This window comes from Equus quagga, unplaced genomic scaffold (assembly GCF_021613505.1).
Source record: "Equus quagga isolate Etosha38 unplaced genomic scaffold, UCLA_HA_Equagga_1.0 203_RagTag, whole genome shotgun sequence".
NCBI lineage: Eukaryota > Metazoa > Chordata > Mammalia > Perissodactyla > Equidae > Equus > Equus quagga.
Window position 1 is genome coordinate 5,155,138 of NW_025798627.1, and position 25,279 is coordinate 5,180,416.

The window sequence follows — 25,279 nt, forward strand, 5'->3', positions numbered from 1 at the left end:
GTACGAAACTGAACAACTGTCTCTTTTAGGGGAAAATTCACATATTACCTTCCTTAAAAGCCTTCTTCTTTCTGTTTGAGATCATCTGGGTACAGTGATGTCTGCCCACAATTCTCCAGTTCACATTACCTTTTAAATGATATTCTTCTCCTGCTGATTGATTCTTTTGTATTAAAAAAGTTCAAATAGCCTTTATAGTATTAATACTTTATATCCAGGTCATGAGTCTTTTACAACCTCGTGTCATATTAGCGAATAAAATCAATGCTTTACCAATTGCTGGCTAGGGCATTTTATTTAAATGGAAATAAGTAGAAATACTATGAAGCACATAGTGTGGCTTCAGAAGGATAGGCATTATTAGTGCCACTAGACAGCCAGATAACCAGAAGAACACACTGCAACTGTATCCATTACCAGACCGGCAACATGTCAGCGTTACTCACTGGTATGTTTCTAGCAGACAAGACAGTTGTACCACAATTTAGTTGTTAAGTATATATATATTTGTTGACTTCTTACCTACATACCTGGGAACTATTGGAAAAGAATATTTTGAAGAGGGAAGACGGAAAAATGGCATATGAGAATGTCAGAGAAATTTCTTTTATACCTCCTTATTTTGCCATTTTAGTGTTGTAGGATATATTGAAATTAAGCCGTGGAAAATTATTATTTATAGGAATATGAGCAAAATTTTTATTTCTGCTCAGTACTTTGCTTTGGCACTCGACATTAAAATTCATTTCATGTTAAAAGTGTACTCAGAAAAAGCTTTTAATATAGTTGCATTTATCAATCCGAATGTTAAGTGACATTGGTTTTGGATAAATCTTTATGACAGATTTATAAAAAGTGTGAATATAAGCAAGCACAATTTCAGCCACAAAGATTGTCACTCTGTATGAGAAGTTAGTTTTAAAAAACAATCTGTACAATATTTTCCTCTGTTTTCTATTCTTGAATTTCCCTTCTCAATATTTTTACTTTACACTTCATTGCTCTGATGTTTCTCATGAGAGAAGCTATGAAGTTTCTAGTTTGGATGAGTTTATGCAATGCAAACTTGTTGAAAGCAAAGCTAAAGACTCGAATTGACACTTCATTTTTTACCAAGAAAATCATTTTGCCTAAATTATTTGTATACATACAAAGTCTGAGGCACAGTTGTTAGAAGGGAAGGGAAAGCATTATAAGCACCATACTTGTTTTAAATGTATTATGTTTTAATACGTTTACATAATACATATTATATAATTTACTATATATTTTATATATCATATACTTTATTATATATTACAATTAATATATAATGTTTGGTAAATTATATCTGTAATTTATTATATATGATATATATATATATATATAATATTAGAGCTCTAAACTCTTTGAAGGCTATCTAGCCCAGATTTCTCAGACTGTGGATATTTGAGAAGCCTAAGTAGATAACTGTGGTTTGGCATGTGTTTCATTTTCTATTTCTAGGAAAAAAACCCCAAAATTATATAACTATAAATAATTAATGAGTATATTGGTAGTTATTGATTAATTTATTTATATAGTTGATATCTTAGTCAACTGAAACTCACTAACAGCATTGGTGGTTTTACCATAACACAGTCTTTAAGTATTTTTATTTATAGTCATTGTGCTGTTTAGTAGAGGCACTGTTACAGATAGGAAGTTTAAACAATACTAAAATGGGGAAAAAACAGATTAGACTTCTGCTTTACATTATTATTTAATAAGTTATTACTGCAGCAACACTACCACTAGAACAACTTTAAAAAAATCAGTAAGGAGGGCGGGCCAGTGGCATAGTGGTTAAGTTTGCACATCGCGTTTTGGAGGCCCAGGGTTTGCTGGTTTGGATCCCGGGCAGGGACCAACACACACTGCTCATCGAGCCATGCTACGGTGCCATCCCACATACAAAATAGAGGAAGATTGGCACAGATGTTAGCTCACCAACAAACTTCCTCACATACACACAAAAAATATCAGTAATGCTTCTGGCGATGAAAGAGTTAGTGGCATAGAACTTGGCAACCTACCTTAAAAATTTCGAACTTTGAGGGGCTGGCCCCGTGGCAGAGTGGTTAAGTTCGCGTGCTCTGCTGCAGGCGTCCCAATGTTTCGTTGGTTTGAATCCTGGGCGTGGACATGGCACTGCTCATCAAGCCACACTGAGGCAGTGTCCCACATGCTGCAACTAGGAGGACCCACAACGAAGAATATACAACTATGTACTGGGGGGCTTTGGGGAGAAAAAGGAAAAAAATAAAAAAATCTAAAAAAAAAAATCTCGAACATTGAACAGTGTATATAAAACAACTGTTTTTAGACATTGAGACAGTAAGCAGTGCAGAACTGTGGTCCCTGAGAGAAGGAAAGCAAATCAGGGGATGCTTGTAATCATTCTGGCTTTTGGTCAGAGAAAAATTTTAGATCATGGAAAAGGATTAGGAACTCAAGCAGAGAATGGAGGTCTCTTTGAGTTAAGATGACAGGACAAGGCAGCTAAAATTTGTGAGGTGGAATACTGTAGACAAGGGAGTTACACAGAAACAACCAAAACAAAAAAGAAAAATTCAAAGATTTACAGATTTGTTCCCTTGAGTCTTTTTGGAATTTTGATATGTGCACGTGTTAGGTGATATTACATGAGTGAGTAAAGACCAACTGCCAGGGAGCTATAGATTAAACTATTCTTGAGACATACACAAGGCTTAGAGATGTTCAAATTCTATCTAGCCTGAGAGACTTTGATGAACCACTGAGGGATCCTTAGAGATCTAAAAACGTCACACCTTAGTATTAAGTATAAACTAGCACTGATATACACTAGACCCACCCTAGTAAAGCAAAGAACAAACCTCGAGTGAACAAAGGCAGAAAACGATCTCCAGATGCTCCATAATAGAATGCACAATGTCCAGCATCCAATTAAAATCGCTATAGATGTAAGAAACAAGGCACAAGAGAGCTGAACATCTTTAAAGGGCAGAAAGGAAAAATAAAAAATAGCCTAGAATTCTATACTCATAAGTATCTTTCAAAAACTAAAGAACAATAAAAATATTTAAGAAAAACAAAAGTTGAGGAAGTCATTGACAAGAAATTCTCAATAAACAATGATAATGAAAGTTCTTCAAATTGAAGATAAATAACAGCGGAATCAAACTGCAATTTCAAAAAGTAATGAAGAGTGCCTAAATTGGTATATATGTTGGCATGTATTAAAATGTTTTTCTTGATCTTTAATGGTTTCAAAAGATGAGTGTTTAAAATAAAAACAATTACAATGTATTTGGGGTTTAAAACATATGTAAAAAAATGTATGACAAAAATATCAAAATGAGAGAAAATGGAAGTTTGTGTAAGTTTCATGTCTTATACATGAGGTGATTTAATATTATTTTAAAGTAGATGTGATAAGTTAAAGATTTACATTGTAAACTTTTAGAACAACGCATATGGCTTTGTATGTCCACAAATCAAAGCCTTTTAGCTAATAATTTAATAATGGAGATAAAAGGGAATTTCTAAGAATGATCAACAAGCATTTTTTTCAAAAGAGAGGGAAAAAGGAAGGACTGATGAGTTTAATAGAAAATAATGTCATGATATTAGGATTATCCCGACTAAATCAATAATTATATTAAATACAAATAGTCAAAACATCCCAATAAAAAGGCAAATACTGTCGTATGGAATTAAAAAATAGCAAGACCCAACTAAATGGTGTCTAGAGGAGATGTATGTTGATATGACATCCAAAGAGGATTAGAACAAATTAAAAAGCTTTTCTACAGTGAAGGAAAAAATCAATGAAATGAAAAGGCATTTATTATGTGACTTTCAATGGGATTCCGGTTTAAACAATAAATAAACTAAAGCATGTAATATATATTTGGGGAATAAATGGGAAAATATAAATATGGGCAGAATATTGGTTAATATCAGTAATTAATATTAATTTTCTCAGAATTGATAATGGTATTATGGTTATGTAAGAAATTGATATTTTAATAAGAAATGCACCATGAAGAATTTAATAATGAGAAGTCACAATTTATAACAAGCATAAAGAGCAAAAGTTTAACATTTGTTGAATCTAGACAGTGGGAGACTAATATTTGTGGTACTGTATATGATGGTATATCCTGATATTCAATGTACTTTCCATGTTTTGTTAAATCATTTGAAACTTTTCATTAAAAAGGATGGAAAAATAAATAGGAAATAAAATGAATAGGAGTAAATAGGAAATGAAATTAAAGTATGTGCTGCTATAATTTGCTCTTCTTTTAAAATGCAGAGAAAGCTTTCACACAGAGGTACGGTGGGCTGAGCCTTTCCAGGGCAAATGCCACTCGAGTAAATCTTGGCAACATTACATCCCTCATTGTCTGCACTCCATGCTCTTAACTTCCCCCCAGGTTCTGAATTGTGACACGCTCTTTTCCATGTCAAGGATATTGAACTTTGCGATACATTGGCTGACATCTCCCGCCTCCCCTGCTTCTCCTCCTAAATCCACTTGATCACCTGAGTCACATGTTCCCATGCCAGTTGGTTTCTTTTCATCTCTTAAGATGGCTCAAATGATTCTCCCTCAAATCAGTTTTCTCATAGCCATCCAGGCCAGGTCAGGGCATCTTGTCATATGTTCTTGTCATATCCTTCTCCTTTCAGATTATCACAATTTTGATGACATATTTTAATGCTCTCTTAAGTGTTCAAAATTGATCTCTGCACTCGGATATAAGCTCTGAAGTGGAAGATGACTTATGTTTTGTTCATCATGGTGTCCCCAAAGAATACACCTGTCACTTATACATAGTAGGTACTCAAAATATTTGTAATAGATGAGTAAAGGGAAAAACATATTATGATTATTAAATGTAATTTTGAAAAAATGATAATTTTGCCTTCCTCATATTTCAGTTGATATAATTAATAAATACGCAAGTTGCCTTCAATTTTAAACTCCAAAACATTTCCTAACAATTAACTAGCAGCTCTTTTCTTCTGTAGAGTCGTTGAGAATTGTAACACAGTAGAGTTTAGGATAGAGAAGCGATCAATTATAAATCCCCAAATGAGGCAAGCTTCCAATAGTGGATTGCTCCAACTGGTAAAATTCTGAAGTATTTGTTTATCTTCTTAATACCTTTAAACATACAGTGTGTAGGTCTGTTGATTCTATTGATCATAGAGCATCCTGTGGAGTTTTGTGTTACTCCCAACTAAATAATAGGCTCACCTTGAAAATGTAAAGGTCAAGACATGGTAAAGGTTAAAACTTCTTGATTGACAAGCGTTTAATTCTTTCGTGAGATTAAGTTTCCACTAAGTCATTGTCACTGATTTTCTTCTGCCAAAAGCTATAAACCTTGTCCAAAAACCATAGCAATTGAATGAAAATAAGGAATAGAAATAAATCAAACCAAACCATAAGAGAATTGCCAAGGTATTCAGACTTTTTTTGAAGGAATATTACCTGTTATATTTGTTTTAAGGATTTCCCACCACACATTCATATTTTCTAACATCCAAAATGCAATTATTGAAGTGGTTTTGCACAATGACATACAACTATATGGAAAAAGTCTTTTAAACGTTGATCATAGTTTCTTTCTCAAAGAAGTTCTGGAATGTGATTGTGAGGTAACTTTAGGCATAATTTGGAGATTCTGAGAGGGTTTTCATCAGGCCTATTTTAAGAAGTCTAACTAGATATCTTTCTTATTTATGTCCTAAAGCTGAAATTAAGACTAAGTACATAAAAGACAATAACAATAAACAACGGAATCTGGTTTCAACTGGAGATCCATGCAAGGCTGCAACACTGTTTTTTGTTAGATCTAGTCTCTGTTTCTGTTTTTTAAGAAAATGGCTACCCATTATGATTGTCATTCCATATAGAATAATGCATTCATATGGCTGGGTTTCTGTGATCAGAGCAGGCAGGAGTGTGGCTAACTTCCAAAATGAATTGTACATGTATATTAACTGGATGGTTGTCATTATAGTGAACATATGCTTGTATGATTACAAAAGTAAGAAATGTGATATAACGTATCTAAAATCCTACGTAGCTTCATATTGTTTTCCAAAAGGGCTGTTTAAGGTAGTTACTTTAAAGATGAATGAATACTTTAATAGCGAATATTTTTAAAATTCACAATATCAGAAAGTTAGAATACCTATTAAAATGGAATTGAAGTAAATTAATTTCAACATTAGCCAAAGTAGTTGACCTTCAAACCAAAGCAGCTAAGTGTTTAGAGATAAAATAGAAAATCAAGAAAATCAAAATCTATACTCTTATGCACATGGTTTGGCACAATAGTCTCTTTTATTCTGTCCAAATTTGAAAGTGCTGAGCTTTGTCTTCAGAGACATCTCAAATTAAAATGTTTATGCTGACTAAATTTTACAAGAATGATCTGTCTTACTTTAATGTAGCAACAAATTCAATACAATCTCTTTACTATAAGTTTAAGGCTATGCTGTGTGGATATATGTTAAAATTAACCCAAGTGACTTTATGTGAGTCATTCTTATTTCTGCATAACTGCACAATGACTAATTTGACCCTACTTGTATTCGTTCACTCTTGCATGAAAAATCTCCTCAAAACAGCCAATGTGTCTAATCTAAATTTGAAGTTTAAATTTAATTAAATCTGGACAAGGATTTACATTTCAGAAATAGTGGCAAGTGGTATGCTGATCTTCATTTACAAATTTCCCCACTAAATTATGGATAAGCTATTTCCTGAAAGCCTTCAGAAACAGGAAAATATAAGATTACCAGATGATGAGTTGAGTCCATAGAACTCTATTCTTAGCCAGAAGCACATGAAAAAATGTTAAGATACATAAAATAAGAACAATATATGTATATCACAAATTCCATTGCCCTGCCATGAGTGCTATAGTGATAAAGAGCTTGAACTTTGTAATGAGACAGACCCAAGCTTGAACGTCAGAGCTACCACTTAACAGCCATGTCATCTTGGACAGAATCCTTAAATTCTCTAGCCCAAATTTCCCAAATTATAGGTGGAACTTTAAGAACTTTTCTCACTGGGCTGTTTTAAGACTTCAAATTCTTTACGGAGGCAAAAAATAAAATAGAGCATAGTACCTGATACATACTAATTAACATCGCTTTAGTAGATAATGATAAGAATAATGCTGCTGATGATAATTAACTGGTCAGAAATTTTGAGAAACTCTGGAAAATATAAACAGAGAAGAAGAGACATAATTCAAAAGAGGCACAAAAGAGGGATCCTGGAAAATGAACAGGATAATTTTATGGCTAGGACCCAGGACAACTCCTAATCTTGGAGGAGCAGACACTGGGGCAAGAATGCACCATGAAACAGCCTTATTTAGCACAGAATGTTTACAAAGAAAATTGGAGAAATTTCTCTGTACAGCTCTAAATATGTTAAAAATTCAGATATATAAAGAAGAATTAAAAAGAATTTTAAGCTGAGATATCAGAGCAAAGGCCCCTTTAAAATAGTTAATTCAAGCATGGAACACAACCTAAAATATCATAATTAGAATTCTCAGAATGAATTAAGAAGAAACTGAATGGAAGAAACTGGAACAAATTAGAAAAATGAGTATTAAGAGGTAAAAAAAAATCTGGAAATAAAGAAACAAATTTATACACAACAAAAACACCCCACCCCATCTGGTCCTCCACAGAGTTACTTAGAGTCCGCAGAGTTACCTACAGTCCACAGAGTTACATACAGTGACACTTATTGTACTATATTGCAGAGGAGACGTTGCCTAAAATGGAATTAGTAAATTATAATTTCTAACCGTATTGCCCTTATATTGCCACAATATTACCAGATAGCAATGCCTTATAATAGTAATTTGTTCCTTTTCATTTATTCGTATATTAATTTTAACAGCTTTATGAAAATAGACTTCCCATACACAATTCATTTATTTAGTGTCCAATTCAATGGTTTTTATTATATTCACAGCATTGGAACCATCGAAACAATCTAAAACTAATAAATAGCAGACAAAAATCCAACTAGAACAACAATACATTAAGTATATTAAAGAATTAAATCAAAAGTCAGAGATATTTTCACGTTTAATGTTGGTATTGATAGGGTTGTATTTATAGCTGCCATTTTATTGTTACTTTTACTGGCTGTCTTTGTTTATTCTTGTAGATTTTAATTATTTTCTTGTGTCAGTTCTTTATCCTGAAGAACTTCATTTAGTGGTTCTTGTAAGGTGAATTTGCTAGCAATAAATTCTCTGTGTCTGTTCATCTGGGAATTGGCATGTTGCCTTCAGTTTTGAAAGATAGTTTTTGTGAATATAAGATTCTTAGTTGTCAGTTCTTTTTTTTTCTATCTGCACGTTCTAGGAATCTAGACAAAAGTTGGTAAAAAGATCTAACAGCTAAGATTATGTAAAACTTATCTAAGTAGATTGAGTAAATAATGACATACTTCAGTATAAGAATAAATATTCCTACATCAACAGATTAATTCAAATCTGTCTTAAAAGTTTATAATAATATTACAAAATTTAAACTAACAAAAATTAATAAAGATAAGCAATGTAGCTATAAAATATATAAAATTTTTGTGGCGTTCAGAAGATAATGTCATTTAGAATTTCAAAATTACAAAAGTTGAAACTCTCTGAAAGATCAGAGGAGACTTTAGAATAGACAATCAAAACACTAGGTAGAGTAAGCATTTGGAAGAGAGCGACCATCTGTCACACATTGTAAAACTGTGTGCACATTATGAAAGTTAGCGAAGATTTAGTCTTCGCTAGTGTTCAGAAATGGAATGGTGATCATGGTTATAGCTAAGATTCATTGTTCCCAATTGCTAGAAAATGAATTTAGCATTTTGGCTCAATCTTATTTAATGTTAATGAAAAAATCCTTGGATCAGTGACTTTCACGAACCTATTTTATAGGTGAAAGTACTGATCCATACAGAGTTCAAGTAAGTTGCACAAAATCAGTAAGTATTAAGTGATAGAGCTAGCATTAAATTCAAGAAACACACATACATTCACACACACGTAAATACCACACATAAATTTTAATAGAAAAGCTGTGATAGGAAAATAAAGTAACTCAAAAAGGTAAATTTATCAATTTTTATGAAAATAATTTTAATTAAAACAAGAAAATGGCTTAGGATACAAATAATATTCTTGAATCTTCACCTTTAGAACATAACTTTACAGTTCACAGTCTTAAGAAAACCCAAGTTATAAAAATTGGGATGTATTAACCTTATATCTATCCATCTATCTACGTATATATGAATCTATGGTTGTATCTATGTATCTATCTATCTGTCTCCCTAGTAAGGAAAAAATCCTCTTGGCAAAACAATCCTTTTCAATCAAATTAATATCATTGTCAATTCTGGGCTTCCAGTGTGAACTTTTGACAAACAAACTGCTTAAGAAAAATTTGGAAGTAGCTGAATTTATCACAACTTTCAGTTGCATTTTCATAAGTTATGGACATTATGTCTGATGACTCAATAAGTTACTTTTTTATCCTATTTGAAACTATTAAAAGGAGTTCCTTTCACAGAATCAAGAATAAACTCTCCTTGGAGTGATCTCAGGATCATGGCAGAGTGAACTTGCCCAGGATTGTCTCCCCTCCAACATACAATGAAAAGGATCTTCCATACTCCAACAGAGGACGTCCTAACACAACACAAAAAATGTCAGAGAGACATGCAGCCACACAGCAGAGGGTGGAGAGGCTGGAGCCCCCCTCAGAGGAGCTGGAATGGGATAAGAGAGAACTTTGCTCCTTCCCCTAAAGACTGTGATCCATGACCATGGGAGCCTCCGAGAGGAAAGAAACAGGGGAGGGTAAGTTCATTCAAAAGAACATCAAGGCCCCCCGAGGGCCCATGCAGCCTTGAGGGGAGACCTCTTCCAGGGTGAGAGCTTTCACAGGGGGTGACCTCATCAAGCCAACACCCCAGGAGAGCAGATAGCGAGAGAAGAGCAAGAAATCCTGAAGTGCACACAGGAGAAAGTGCCCCTCCTCCCACCTGTCCCGCCACCATTTCACTACCTGGGATCTCAGCTGAAGGCGGAGGGCTCAGGATACGTGACCCTTGATTCCCACCCAGTGACGATAGACAGTAATGGTAACCAAATAATATCAGGATGCCTAAAAACCAAACCACCTCCTCTAGCACTATCAAATCTCTAGACGAGAGAGAAAATGACAAGTACCCAGAAATCAGTCCTGAGGGCACAAGAAATATATAATCTAAATGACAACAAATTCAAAATAGCTATCATCAAAAAACTCAATGAGGTAAAAGAGACTGTAGAGAAGCAATTCAAGGAGTTCAGGAGCTACTTCACAAAAGAGATTGAAATTATAAAAAAGAATCAATCAGAAAAATTAGAGATGAAAGACACAATGGAAGAGATAAAACAAAAGATGAATTCCCTGAATGCTCGAGTGGACATCATAGAGGAGCGTATCAGCATAATTGAAGATAGACATGTTGAAATGCTCCAGACAGTGGAGGAGAGACAACTAAAACTAAAAAGAAATGAATAAAGTCTCCAAGAAACATCTGACTCAATTAGGAAATGCAACATAAGAGTTATAGGTATTCAAGAAGGAGAAGAGAAGGAGAATGGAGCAGAAAGCATGTTCAAAGAAATAATAGCAGAGAACTTCCCACACCTAGGGAAAGAGAGGGAAATCTGTATGGAAGAGACTTCCAGATTGCCTAGATATGTCAATGTAAAAAGACCTACAGCAAGGCATATAGTAGTAAAACTGGCAAAAATGAATGACAAAGAAAGAATTCTAAGGGCAGCAAGGCAGAAGAAGGTAACCTACAAAGGAACCCCTAAGGAGCTTTCAGCAGATTTCTCTACAGAAACCTTACAAGCTAGGAGAGAATGGAACAACATATTCAAATCTTTGAAAGACAAAAATTTTCAGCCAAGAATACTCTATCCAGCAAAAATATCCTTGAGATATGATGGAGAAATAAAAACTTTCCCAGACAAACAAAAGCTAAGGTAGTTCATAGCCACGAGTCCCCCACTAAAAGAAATCCTCATGAAGGCCCTCATACCTGAAAAAAACAAAAAGGAGAAAGAGATTACAAAGCATGGAGTAAGGAGATAAATAGGTAGACAAAATCAGAATAGGAGAGCATATACTCAAGTATAGCATTAAAGATAATAGAGAAGGAAAACTCCAAAAACAAAGATAATCTTATCAGTTTAACCACAAACTGACAACACAAGATGGAATAAAGTGAGAAAAACAACTTAGGAGGGGAAGAGGAAAGGGACTGAATTGGTTTAGACTAAGGAAATAAGAGGCCATCAGTGAAAAGACTATGTTACACAAGAGATTCTGAATACAAACCTCGGGGTAACTACTAAACAAAAGTGCAGAACAGAGACACAAATAATAAATAAGGAGAAAACAAAGAAACCCATCATAAAAAACTACATAATTCAATGGGTAGACCAAAACACACAGGATGAGGAACAAAAGAAATGCAGGAGAACCATAAAAAGAGTGATAAAATGATAGCATTAAGTCCTCATATATCAATAATCACCCTAAATGTAAATGGATTGAATTCTCCAATAAAAAGACACGGAGTGGCGAGATGGATTAAAGAACAAGACCCAACAATATGTTGCCTGCGGGAAACACATCTCAGTTCCAATGGCAAACACAGGCTCAGAGTGAAGGGGTGGAAGAGAATACTCCAAGCTAATGGCAAAGAAAAGAAAGCAGGTGTCACAATACTTATATGAGACAAAGTAGACTTACTTCAAGATAAGACAGGTAAAGAGAGACAAGGAGGGGCAGTATATAATGATCAAAGGGACACTCCATCAAGAAGAAACAACACTTATAAATATCTATGCACCCAACACAGGAGCATCAAAGTTCATAAAAACTATTAACAAACCTAAAAGAAGATGTTAATAATAATACAACAATAGTAGGGGACCTCAACACTCCACTCACATCAATGGATAGATCATCCAGATAGAAAATCATTAAGGGACCAGTGGAATTAACAGCTAAACCATTTGGACTTAATAGACATATATGGAACACTCCATCCAAAAACAGCAGTATATACATTCTTCTGAAGTGCACGTGCAACATGCTCAAGGATAGACCATATGTTGGGGAACAAGCCCAGCCTCAGTACATTTAAGAAGGTTGAAATAATAACAAGCATCTTTTCTGATCGCAATGCTATAAAGCTACAAATTAACTACAAGAAAAAAACTGAGAAGGGACAAAGATGTGGAGGCTAAACAACATGCTATTGAACAAGCAATGGATCATTGAAGAAATTAAATGAGAAATCAAAAAATATCTGGAGACAAATGAAAATGAAAACATACCATAAAACTCATATAGGATGCAGCGAAAGCCATAGTAAGAGGGAAATTCATCACAATACAGGCTCACCTTAACAAAAAAGAAAAATCCCAAATAAATAATCTCAAATTACACCTAACTGAATTAGAAAAAGGAGAACAAACAAAGCCCAAAGTCAGCAGGAGAGAAATAATAAAAATCAGAGCAGAAATAAATGCTATTGAAACAAAAAAGGCAGTAGAAAGGATCAATGAAACAAAGAGCTGGTTCTTTGTGAAGGTAAATAAAATTGACAAACCACTAGCCAGAATTACAAAGAAATAAAGAGAAAAAGCTCAGATAAACAAAATTAGAAATGAAAGAGGAGAAATAACAACAGACACCACAGAAATACAACAGATTATAAGAGAATATGACAAAAAACTATGTACCAACAAAATTGATAATCTAGAGGAAAATAGATAAATTCTTAGCTTCCTACAACCTCCCAAATCTGAATCAAGAAGAAACAGACAATCTTAATAGAGCAATCACAAGTAAAGAGATTGAAACAGTAAACAAAAGCATCCCAAAGAATAAAACCCTAGGACCAAAGGGCTTCCCTGGGGAATTCTACCAAACTTTCAGAGAGGATTTAATACCTATCTTTCTCAAGCTATTACAAAAGCTAGGAAAGATGGAACACTTCCTGACACATTCTACAAGTCCAACATCAGTCTGATACCAAAGCCTGACAGGACAACACAAAAAAGGAAAATTATAGGCCAATATCGCTGATGAACATAGATGCAAAAATCCCCAACAAAGTTTTGGCAACCCAAATTCAGCAATACATCAAAAGGATCATATATAATGATCAAGTGGGATTCACACCATGGAGACAGGGATGGTTCAACATCCACAAATCAATCAACGTGATACACCACATCAACAAATTGAGGAATAAAAACCGCATGATCATCTCAATAGATGCAGAGAAAGCATTTGACAAGATCCAACAGCCATTTATGATAAAAGTCTTAACAAAATGTGGATAGGAGGAAATTACCTCAACATAATAAATGCCATATATGACAAACCTACAGCCAACGTCATACTCAATGGGCAAAACTGAATGCCATCCCCCTGAGAACAGGAACAAGATAAGGATGCTCATAATCCAAATGCCCATCAACTGATGATTGGGTAAAGAAGATATGGTATATATATATATATATACAATGGAATACTACTCAGCCATAAAAAAAGACAAAATCATTCCATTTGCAACAACATGGAAGGACCTGGAGGGAGTTATGCTAAGTGAAATAAGCCAGACTGAGAAAGACAAACACCAGTTGATTTCACTCATATGTCGAATATAAACAAGCGGGTGGACAAAGAAAACAGTTCCGTGGTTACCAGGGGAGGGGGGTTGGTGAGTGGGCACAGGGGGTGAAGGGGAGCACTTTTGTGGTGTCAGTCAAGAAATACTGTACAACTGAAATCTCACATTGATGTAAACTATTATGAACTTAATTTCAAAAAAGAATAAACTTCTTATTGCAAGGCAATTACTACGTTTAAGATTTGCTTTACTGCAGTGTCTCAAATACAAATAGAGATATGTTGAGAGAAAAAAGGGTTCTTCAAGATGGTCAATTAATTTTTGTTAAAACTGTCAAAATAAGACCAGTAAATTTTACTTTTTATGTGAGATTTTTGTGAATTTGACAATTCAATGTAAAATTATTTTTCTGACATTTCCCAGAGAATACAAACGGATACTGAATGGTCACAATGTTGCATCATTGATTATATGGTACATATTTTGCTGCATGATTGATTCTTACAGTTATTTGACACTAAGTAAGATCAAAGAAAACAGAGACTTGAAAAAATTTTTTCACTTTTTATTTCCAAAATCATTTGTTGTTTCTTGCTAAAAAGTTTACCTAAAACACTCCTCCTCATAGGAAACATATGGTGAAATATATTATTATATTTACTTTTATCTTTCTTGTGCTTATTTGTACAGTATACAGGAATTTCTTATATTTTTTTGCAAAGACCTGAGGATGGGCATTGGTCAAAGAAATGTGGGTTTAGAGACAATGGATGATACAATGAAAGTCCTGCATTTTTGGAAAACAGGATCTAAAGATTATGCTGTAATTTGGTCCATGTTCACCTGTGGGATTACATAAGATAGGGTATGTGAGAACAAATTCAAGAGCATTTAGTAGAAATTAATAAATTCATTTTAACTTTATGGAATTAAAAAAAGGATTTAGAGGAAAAAATGAGGAACTTTGACAGAGAACACTCGAATCCTGAAAAATATATCATAAATGATGTACTGCATTTGCAGTTATTTGCAATGTTTTTATTATTTATCACAATGCGTAAGCAGGGTTATATGCTCAGGGACAAAGATTAATAATGTATGATCTTCATCCTCAAGGTGTACATAATGTGATTTCATGTCTCCTGAAGTGGTAGTTGCTGTCCTGGCAGTTTTCTCCTCCGCTCGTTCTAGTCCACACACAGCACAAATCGGAGGGTGAGGCAGGACCAGCAGCAAGCCCAGCAGTTTGAATTCCAGGCAGCCCTTGTGCTCGCTGGATTTCTTCTGAAACCTGGAAGTTTATTGGAGAGAGAACTCACCATTTTTTCCACGATATGCTGGCAGACCTTAAAGGAAGCATTAAAATAAACAGCAAAGAACTCAAACTTGTGTTAATAGAAATCTTAAGTTAGTGGACAAGAACACTTCCTACACTGGGAAGGGCTGAGAGTTTTTGTGTTATTTTACACTAATGAGCCTATACCTTATGGCATACCTATGGGACTGTTAGCCTAATAATAATAATAATAGGTAACATTTTTTGCATCCAATATCTTATTGACACTTTGCAAATTACATTACATACATTACAACTATGGGTCAGGTGGTTTTGTCACACTTGTCGAATGGAGCATGGTGTTCAGTGAATATGGTGAGAATCCAAACCCTGTGCTCTTTCCAAATTGGCCCCCAGCCTCCTGATCTAGGTCAAGTTCTTGTCTATACCTCTTTGACACACACTTTATTCCCTTGCTCTTTGGTTATCTCTAGGAATTTGCTTTGTAGGGAGAGGTAGAGCACCAAATTGTGGAATTTTAGTCCTACTGTACTCATATATTCTGCTAAGTATTTCTATCTTGTTGATAACGCTCATATTGCCTAATGACCTTAATTCTTTAGAAAAGTGGAGAATAGCTACTCTGTATTAGATAGGATTATGCTGAAATTTCAGTGGCTTAACAAAAAAGAGATAAGCGTTTCCTTACACTGTATGTCCACATGTCTAAGACGGTATGTGTGTCTGGATGGGGCATTGTGTCTCAGCTTCACACAGGCTCATGGAGGTATCAAACTCAGAGCCGCACCATCAGCACGCCTGGCTGCCCTGGTTGTCATGGCAGGAGGACAGAAAACGTGCGGAATCATCGGTGAGGTTTCCTCAGTGCAGAAGTGATAGATGCCACATTTCCTCGTATTTCACGTCAGGCTAGTTTTCTGAACCATCCTCATATGCAAGTGGTCTGAAAAATATAGTCTTCCTTGTGACAGAAAGAGAATGAGAACCAGATTCTCGTGAATACTAGTCATGTCTACCAGATCATCCTCTGAAAAACGCTGGTGGTTCCCTACCAGGGAATTCATGAGAGACCACCTCAGCAAGGTCAACAGAGGAAGACTTCAGGTTGAGAGTACAAGGTGCAGGAGGTTTGCGATTGCTGAGATGAGGGCCAACGTAAGAAGTTGTGTAAATTGTACACAGGATAAGATTGCCTCCCCCAAGGCAGAAAACAATCTCTCTCTCTATGCTGCAGATTGAACAGAAAATAATGATACAATTTACCACTTCTAAGGGTAAACAAAAGGCCTAGAAGATTGAAAGGCTCCTAAAAATAACCATTTGGTGGTACAATATTTTATAATGGCTCATGGCTTTTATAATTGTTTCTCACTGTGCCTGAGAAAATCAGAGGAGTGCAGGAAAGAAAACAAAGGCAGTAGCGGAGTCAGCAGTGACAGGCTCCCCACTGAGTGCCATGAGTTCCATTATCTTCTGTCACAGCAACTCTTCAATCAAAGAGAAATAGTGCTCCAGGAGCAGGAGATGGAGGAAAAAGAAAACATACGCAAATTGCCCAAATTATAGCATAGACTACTGCTGAAGACACAGTTAAGGAATAATAGAAAAGAGCAGTCATTTTCCTCCAATTTATTTCTTAAGATCTAGCAAATATTATAGCCATTTACTCTGTTACATGAGATAGAATGTGTTCTCTGAATAATCAGACATGACTTTTTCATTTGCAACAGATATTTGAGTGCTTTTGCCAGTATGATAAACAGAAGTTTATAATATCAATCTGTTCTCTGTGAAGAACGAGCCACAGTTCTTTTCATAAATATTAATATAAATTTTTCTGATGTATATTTTAACTTGAGTGTATATTTATAAATGATATGACTAATACATTTCGACAGGAAAAACTTAAGGATAAGTGCTGTGCTATTCCTTGTATAAATGCTGTTTATCTGAAAATTAACATTTTTGGTCAGCTGCGTATGTGCCTATCTAGGTTTTGACCAAGATAGTAGCGAAAACACCCATGTTTTATTCACCAAACGTGTCAGTGAACAATGAGGTGCAAAGAAAAGAAAAATTCTTAGGGTGCTTATGCAGCACAGAAACATTTCTTAATTTTTATGTAATTTATTAATAACCCTCTCTGCTCTTTGTGTCATGAGGAGAATTGACAGTTTGAGTTTTTTCCTTTGATTTCTCAATTATGCCGATATTCTTTAAGAGTTCCATAATCTGTACACTAAACCCAGCTGCTCTGCATTGATGAATGTGCTCTGAACGACCCGGCTTCTTCCAATGGAAAGGAGAGCACTTACTCTACAGACACGTAGGTGCGTAGGTGCCCGCGCTGCCCGGATAGTTCTTTTGCTTCGTTAGTGTCCGTAATTGTCCCAAGTGCTACTAACAATCGCTCATTTTAATTTCTATGTTTTTTTGGTTGCATCATTGCCTTTCAATTGTGTAAATATAAGAAGGAAAAATCTTCTGTATGGAAATCTCAAGTAACAAATCTAATATGAGGGAAGCAGAGGGATCAGGAAAAATAATCGCCATTTTGAGTTGAGTCCAACAGCATTTCAGTTTTCCTTAATGTTCTATCAATTTAATATTAAAACTAGATTTTAAGTTCCATTCAAGTTCTGTATTGCAGACCTCAGTATGAGGTCGATGTACGGATCGCACTGCCAACTAACCTCTGATAATCGCCCTAAGCCTAAAACTGATGCAGCTGCAAATTCTTAGAAATAGTCTGTCAATTTGAAAAGTTTTTCCAGTATTTTCAGAAAATATCCTAGAGAGGCCTGGACTAACCTTGAGCTGTGGGAACGAATGTTGCTGTGTTCAAGGCTTAACATCATTGGGGATATTTCTGTGTTTCTATAAAAGAATAGCGAATGTTTTGTGATTAAACTCAATGACTGATATGAATCAGGTTGTATGGTGTTATTAGGCATTTTAGAGAGTTAACTGAATAACTCTCAATAAATTCCTTTATTCAAGTTCAAGTAGTGTAGATAAAGTCATAAGGAGAATATTGTTGACAACATTGAACTCTCCCTATCTCCTAGCTAGAAGCAGGTGCTGTTGTTTTCCTTGTTTTCCAAATGAGAAGATGGAGGAACAGAGAGGTTAAGTAAATTGCTTAAGGTTATTCAGCCCAGTAGTTCAGAGCTGTGATTTAATCTCAGTAGCCTGGCTCCAGAATCTGTACCTCTAATCAAGATTATAAAGCATCAGCCTACAACCTCTTAATTTTATGCAGGTTTTATTCATTTTGTTTTCTCTCATCTACGAGACTTTTGAGTTAAGATAACTTATTTTTTAATGTTTGTGGTCTTACCAAAATGTAAACAAATAGAAAACATTCCAGGACATTGATTTTAACTTTGACTGGGATGTACAATCTGGTACAAGGCAGAATGTTAATCTGCTTGGCAGCCCTCAGAGGAACATCTCTTCTGTCTCTGGAATTTTTATGTTGCAGCCAAGACCAGGATGGGAAAGAGAGAAGTCGACCACGGCTGGGAGGTGCTACTGGTGTCTCTAGTCACAGAGTATAAGCCTTTTCCCACTTACTTTTTCTGGGAATTTGGGGACATCACCTCTTCATTACTATCAACCTTATTTCATAAAATGACAACCAGTGTAAACTGATGTGAAGAGCAGCGTTCTTCTGACTTGACATGGAAAACTCCACGCTTTATTTGAAACTGCAAACCTGGAGCCCAAATGAAGTGTGACAGGGACACTGCAGTCCTTTCAGGTGAAGAGGAACACAGCTCACACATTTGTCCAGGACATTTTCCAAAGCGAAATGAGTAAGAGAGACTTTGGTTTTATTTAATTTTCTATACCACTTTTTCCCCCCTTTTATCTCTTTCTAGGTGTTCTAGTGAACTCAGGCAAAATTGTGATAACCTAATTAGCAGACTCATCTGAATCTTTCAAGTACAACAGGGTATGTAAGGACTGTAAATTTTCTTCTTTGGTAAAGTTCATTTAGTTTTGATTAGAACCACAATTAAGAAGTAAGTTGAAGGAGGAAATGCAAATGTGGGTAACTTGTTTTGAAAACATGTCATTTAGATGGACAAGGTAATTTTTTATTGGGTGATTAAAAATAGTAAGGCTCAACCAAGAACATATTTCTTTAAAAGTAAGTGAAAACATATATATGGAAATAAATTTTTAAAAAACTTTGAGTTGAAATTCTATTTTCTAATGAACTGCTATTCTTCAAGTACCAAGAGCTGTATCTTAGATTATCTAAAATTCTACATATTCTTTCATACATTGGAATTTTTTTCTACTTCTTTTTCTAAATATGCTTTTTCATCTTTATTCTTAAAGCCACTACCATGACTAATTTTACATATCACTGAACACTGAAATACTTTATTAATTAGCTACTTAACTGCTTTTTCTTTTCTTCTCTTTTTTTGGTGAGGAAGACTGGCCCTGGGCTAACATCTCTTGCCAGTCTTCCTCTATTTTATGTGGGACATCACCACAGCATGGCTAAATGAGTGATGTGTATGTCCACGCCCGGGATCCAAACTCGCGAACCCTGGTTCACTAAAGCAGAGCATGCAAACTTAACCATTACAGCAGCCCCTACTTAGCTTCATTTTTACCCTTCATTCCTCACTTGGCTCAATTTACCAATTTATGAGACTATTCTTCCTAACACCTTGATGTTGGAGTCTGTTAATTGGTCTAATAAAGAGCATTCCTATTCCCTTCTCAAATTCTCAACAAATTTAAAAATAAGATAAAAGCATAAAGCAAATTGGAGAACAAAATACCAGTATACCAATGAAGACAACATTGAGGAATCTAGTTAATATTAGAGTCAAATGTGCCTGCTACCTGAGCCCGAGAACTTGACAGATTTACTAACCTAGAGAGAGGCAGTGCTAGACTGGCACAGACCCTAGCAGGTTCATCCAGGACGTCAGAGGAGAAGAAAGTTAGGCCTGCTGCCAAGAGGGAAAAGAGGAGAGGCGAACTTCTGTGGAATGTTCTCTTTCGATTTCTCAGTCAGGTAAACTCCGGCACTCCTGGAGCAGAGGATTGGAGGGGCAGGGAGAGGCTGCCTCCACATAGGAGAGAATGTCAACAGTGGGAAAGAAACCTTCCCACCAGCAACACGTTTCATGGTGCGACTGCCACTTAATAATTTATAATATACATTTTGGCCTTTCATACCAAACTCTAAATTCTCTGCATTGAAGACACTTCGCAAACTTTTTCCTCCTTCCTTTGACAACTATATTCCTAAATTCCTCTGTATTCTTCCGTTCTTTTTGACCATCAAAGATCCTCCTTGTCTCTCACATATACCTAATGGCTTAATTCATGAAGCCCCTTGCTCATTCTGCCTTTATGAACCATAATGCATGACCCATCTGAAGCCCTATATTTTCCAAATAGGTATCTTAAATTGTTTAATTTCTCATTGTTTTTCTTTTTCTTTCACTAAAATTCTTTTATTACTTAAACTTTAGATAGTTAAATTTTGTCTTCTTTCCTAAACTGTTAGGCCCTTGAGGTCATTGATCACACAATATAGCACCTAACACATAGTTGACATAGAATATCCACTCACTAAATACCATTAAAATATTAAATTAATTAAAATACTAAATAATTTTCACATGTTCAGAGTGTTGAATATTTTGATGATGTTATTACTGGATTTTATGAAAATTTAAGGCACAGCACTTAGTTTTGACAAACTGAGAAATGCAGTAAACTATGTATACTGAACTTAATCCTATATTTCTGTGGCATTTCTCATCATCCGATTAAGCATAAATTATGTGTAAGGCAGAACCTGGAGATGCGGAATGTATTTCTTCCACATGCACGTACAGTACAGTCAAGAGTGGGGTGGAAGGACTACCAGATTCTAAGTGGTTGAGTCAAGCAGTTTGGCAGATTCAGAACTGATGCTCTGGCTTTTGCCATGAGGGTTTCATGAAGAGGACAGTTCTGTGACGGAGAGTTGAAGAAAAGTTTGTCTTTCCTCCCTCAGATGATTTCCGGTTCAAAGAGTGCAGATGGGTATGTGAGAGAACACTCTAGAGAGATTTAAGAACTGCTTGTGAATTGGGAGGACTAACACCCGCCTGTCCCTGGGAGTTTTCTGAGTGACAGACCCCACAAACGTGCTAGCTGCTGTTGGGTCCTAGAGGAAGAAGAATGGAGAAACGGCAAAGTAGGATAGATGGTGGAAGTTGGGAAGTGTTTAACAAACTGCTCTGAGGGTGAAGGAAGAGGACTCTTATATGCAGCATTTGCTAAAATTTCCTCAGCATAAATATTCTCGCCGTGGCTGATTTCAAGATACCAGTATGAAATCACTGAGCAGGGATATGGGACATATCCTGTACATAAATGGCCCTTAGAAGCTGATGTGAGCAGCTCCTGCAGCCACTGGCTAGATGGGTGGGGACGGTGTTCACTTCAGGTTTCCCTGGAGATGGTTTTCATAGGGATCCAACTTCTGAGCTTCCTGTGTGCTAATGAATGTACCAAGTGTTTAAACTTTCCTAAAATCTACATGCCTATATGGCCATTCATTCCTCCTGTACTTTCTAATGTCATGGGAGTACAAACACATATAAACCCTGATAAAGATAGAAATGGAACTAATGTACAAGAGAAACAAGAATGTTTGAATAAAGAAGAAAGATTGAAGAAGGCGTTTTGACATTGCCTGAGATAATTATACATGAATTTAATTGAATGTTGACCTAAGGGATGTTATTTTAGTCAGAATGAACTAGAATATCTGAAAGCTTTTCTCTGTTTCAGAATGAAAACAGGGCACATAAAATAAATTAGATTTATTGTAGAAATTGTTACTGTATATTATCTGATCTGTGACTATGTAGATTTTGCATATTATACAAGACATGTAGAACTAAACTTTCCACCCCGAATCATTTCCATCTGCCACAATCTTTATTCCCCTTATCATCACTTCTCTCCTTTTTCTTACTCTTCCAAGCTCTAATCAGTCTCCAAATCCAGTAAAGTCTTTCCCCATTTCTCTCTCATTAATCCATTTATTTTCCATGTCAGTTCCCACCATTAGTTTATCTATGTCTGTTTTTTTTTTTTTTTTTGCTGAGGAAGATTAGCCTTGACCTAACAGCTGTGCCAGTCTTCCTCCCCTTTGTATGTGGGTTGCCACCACAGTATGTTTAACAAGTCTTGTAGGTCCATGCCCAGAATCCAAACCCATGAACCTGGGCCACCACAGCTGAGCACACTGAACTTACCCAAGGGGCCAGCCCCTCCATGTCTATTTTCTGAACTGGCCTCCTATGTAGTTTCCAATCTCACCTTATGCTCCCTGTGCTATGATCTACTGCATATTAATTCACACAAAATAGTTTTCACTGCTTATGGAATTGGCACAGCTGGAACTTGTGCTGCAGCTTCATTGTCTGTCTGTCTCCAAGGTGCTCGACACCGAGCCAAGCTGAAGCGCTCACTGTCGACCCAGTCACAACACAGTCTATTACATCTTCTCACCTTTCTGGGCTGTTCCCTCTTCCTTCAACACTCTCCCTTCAGCTTATCCCTTCTGGAGCACATTCCTGATATGTTATTTCATTAAAGTGACAGTTGGATTTAATTATGCCCTATATTTGGTGCACTTTTTTGTGATGGTTATCAAGACTTCCCTCTCTTTATTATAGATGCTGTTTTATAGGTATCTGCCTGTTGGGTGATGGGTCCTTACAGCAAGGGGGGGATGTATTCATCTTGGTAATTCTAACGTCCATCACAGGACTGGAAAAGGCGGCCATCAGATAAATGTAAATGAAACTGCTGTGAAGGGCCTTTGTACGTGCTGAAGACATGTCTTTGCTGACCATGGTGTTTTTCATAGTAGCTCATAGGTTTTCATAGTAAACTAGAGTGGGGCTGATTGCTTAAGATGTTTAAGGAGTTATCCCAAGAAATCCTAGGCAAGGCAAATGAAAAGAAGTGTAGTAGAGCTCATCACATAGAATAGTTATTCCCCACAAATGGTCATGAGAGTGTGTATAAAAGGCAATGGTTCATATGTTATCCTGCCAATGCATATTGCAATAATACAGATGATATTTTTAAGAATATATTACGTTACTTGTTAAATATCTTCTGTGTTTAGGGGGACTTTCTGGGAATGTAAAAGGGTGTATTTCTATAAAAATCAATTTCAGTTTAACATATATGGGAACTATCAATAGCAGCAGAGCCTTAGAATTAGTGTACACAGTATTTTGTTATAAATTAACTAAAATGCAGTTAATATCATTAAAGCAACATAATTGCATATGTATTACGTGCAAGACACCACTTCAAGTGTTTTACAAAATATCTCTGTTTTGTAAATGAGAAAGCAAAGGCACAGAGAGTCGAGGTGACTTGATTGTGTATATTTACTGTGAAAATTGTTGAAAATCCATGCACTTTTTATTTCAGAGAACATACAGTCAGTTGAGTGTGCTACCTCTTTAGGGAATAGTGATTAAGAATTTTTGCCTTTGAGTTCAGAAAGTAGAAATCTTGGTGTCATACACATGCTAAGAAATTATTTTACTAGCCATTCCTAGAAAGTTCCAATAGTTACTTGTGTACTCTGGAAGAAACATATTTCAACAATGGCTATGTATGCAGAGGGTTCCATCTATGAATTTCCAGTTAGAATTCACTAACTCATGGGAAAAACTGAGGGAACTGAATACTATGTGAATTGTTCTAGTTGGCCAGCACACCAAAATCTATACTCAATCCATTTCCACTTCACAGGGGATTAACACTCTAAAAGATTCAACCAGACTTTTTAAATATGTTGACAGCACTACAGTTTGAGCAGTAAGAAATGGAGGAGGAAGCATGTTATGTTTCAGATGAATGTCAAGAATGTCACTAGGAATTTTGTGTTCTCTCTCTTCCATCCAATGCCAGGAATATTGTTCAGAACTTTGCAAGTGCTGCAAAGGTTTCCTGAAAGAGGAGAACATGCAAAACCTCTAAGCAAAGAAGGGCCCCTGTCAATCGTGCCTTTATTTGATTTCTGTTTCTGTCCCATTATTGTTTCTGTTCATTGGGATAGGGACACATCTGGTTTGATCCAACATTATGTCTATCATTCTAGGCACAGTGCCTGGAACAGAGGAGGCATATGGTAAATCTTGATAGAAACAATTCACTAATTACTCATACTGGTGAGGAAATTAGAAGCTGCCTGGAAAACTCAGGTGGGACATGTGTGTGGTCCTATGTTTGTTTGTATGAGATTCATACTGGCTCCCTCCAAAGAAATAAGGCCCAGAATCCCAAACTTGGGAAGTTGCAGCTCCATTGTGAAGATTAGGAAAGATCTACGCACTCAGGTAAGTTATTTATGGGGAGTGACTTGTGCTAGGATTTTCTAGGATGCACACTGAAAAGAGGGCAGTCCCTCCTGAAGGATGAATAAACCACTCAGAAGGAACAGCTTGTCCTGGAGGGAAATACACGTTAGGCATCTTGACAACAGCCAGAGCAATCGCATCAGTGAACAGCGGCAATGTTGCATATTCTAAATTATTTTGAACAACATTCAGCACTGATTGGAAGAGGAGAATGTCCAAGGAATGAGAAAGAATGAGCTGCAGTTTAAATAATCTAACTAGTGGGGACACGTCACAGAATTCCCATTTTTGACCTCTTTTTTCCTCAACTATAATGTCCTGGGAAACTCATCCTGTTATATTGTAGAACAGTTTCATATTCAAAGTTTCATATTTATTAGGGCTTCTCTCAACTATTCAGATGAAAAAAGAAGAGGAAAGAGCTATTTAAAAAACAGGCTTTATTCATCTAAGAACTCTGATAAAAATTTACATATTATTTTCATTCATTTGAAGATATCTCTTATTCACTGTTGCTTATGGAGTTGCAGGAATGCTTTATGAGTTAAATCAGAAAGCTTGTTGGAATTTTTATATTCAACTTTTATTTCAGGACTAAATCCAAACTCCAAATGAATATTATGCATATTATTAGCACTTAGTTTCAAAATTTTAGGGAGTTGATAATGTTTTTTTCTAATCAGCAGACATTGAAAAACACATTGCATTTAAGATTCTTGATTAAATACATTATTCAGGTAGTTAAGTTTTCACAAACATGTCACATGCATACTAAATATTAGGTACTAGGCTTTCCGATGGAGA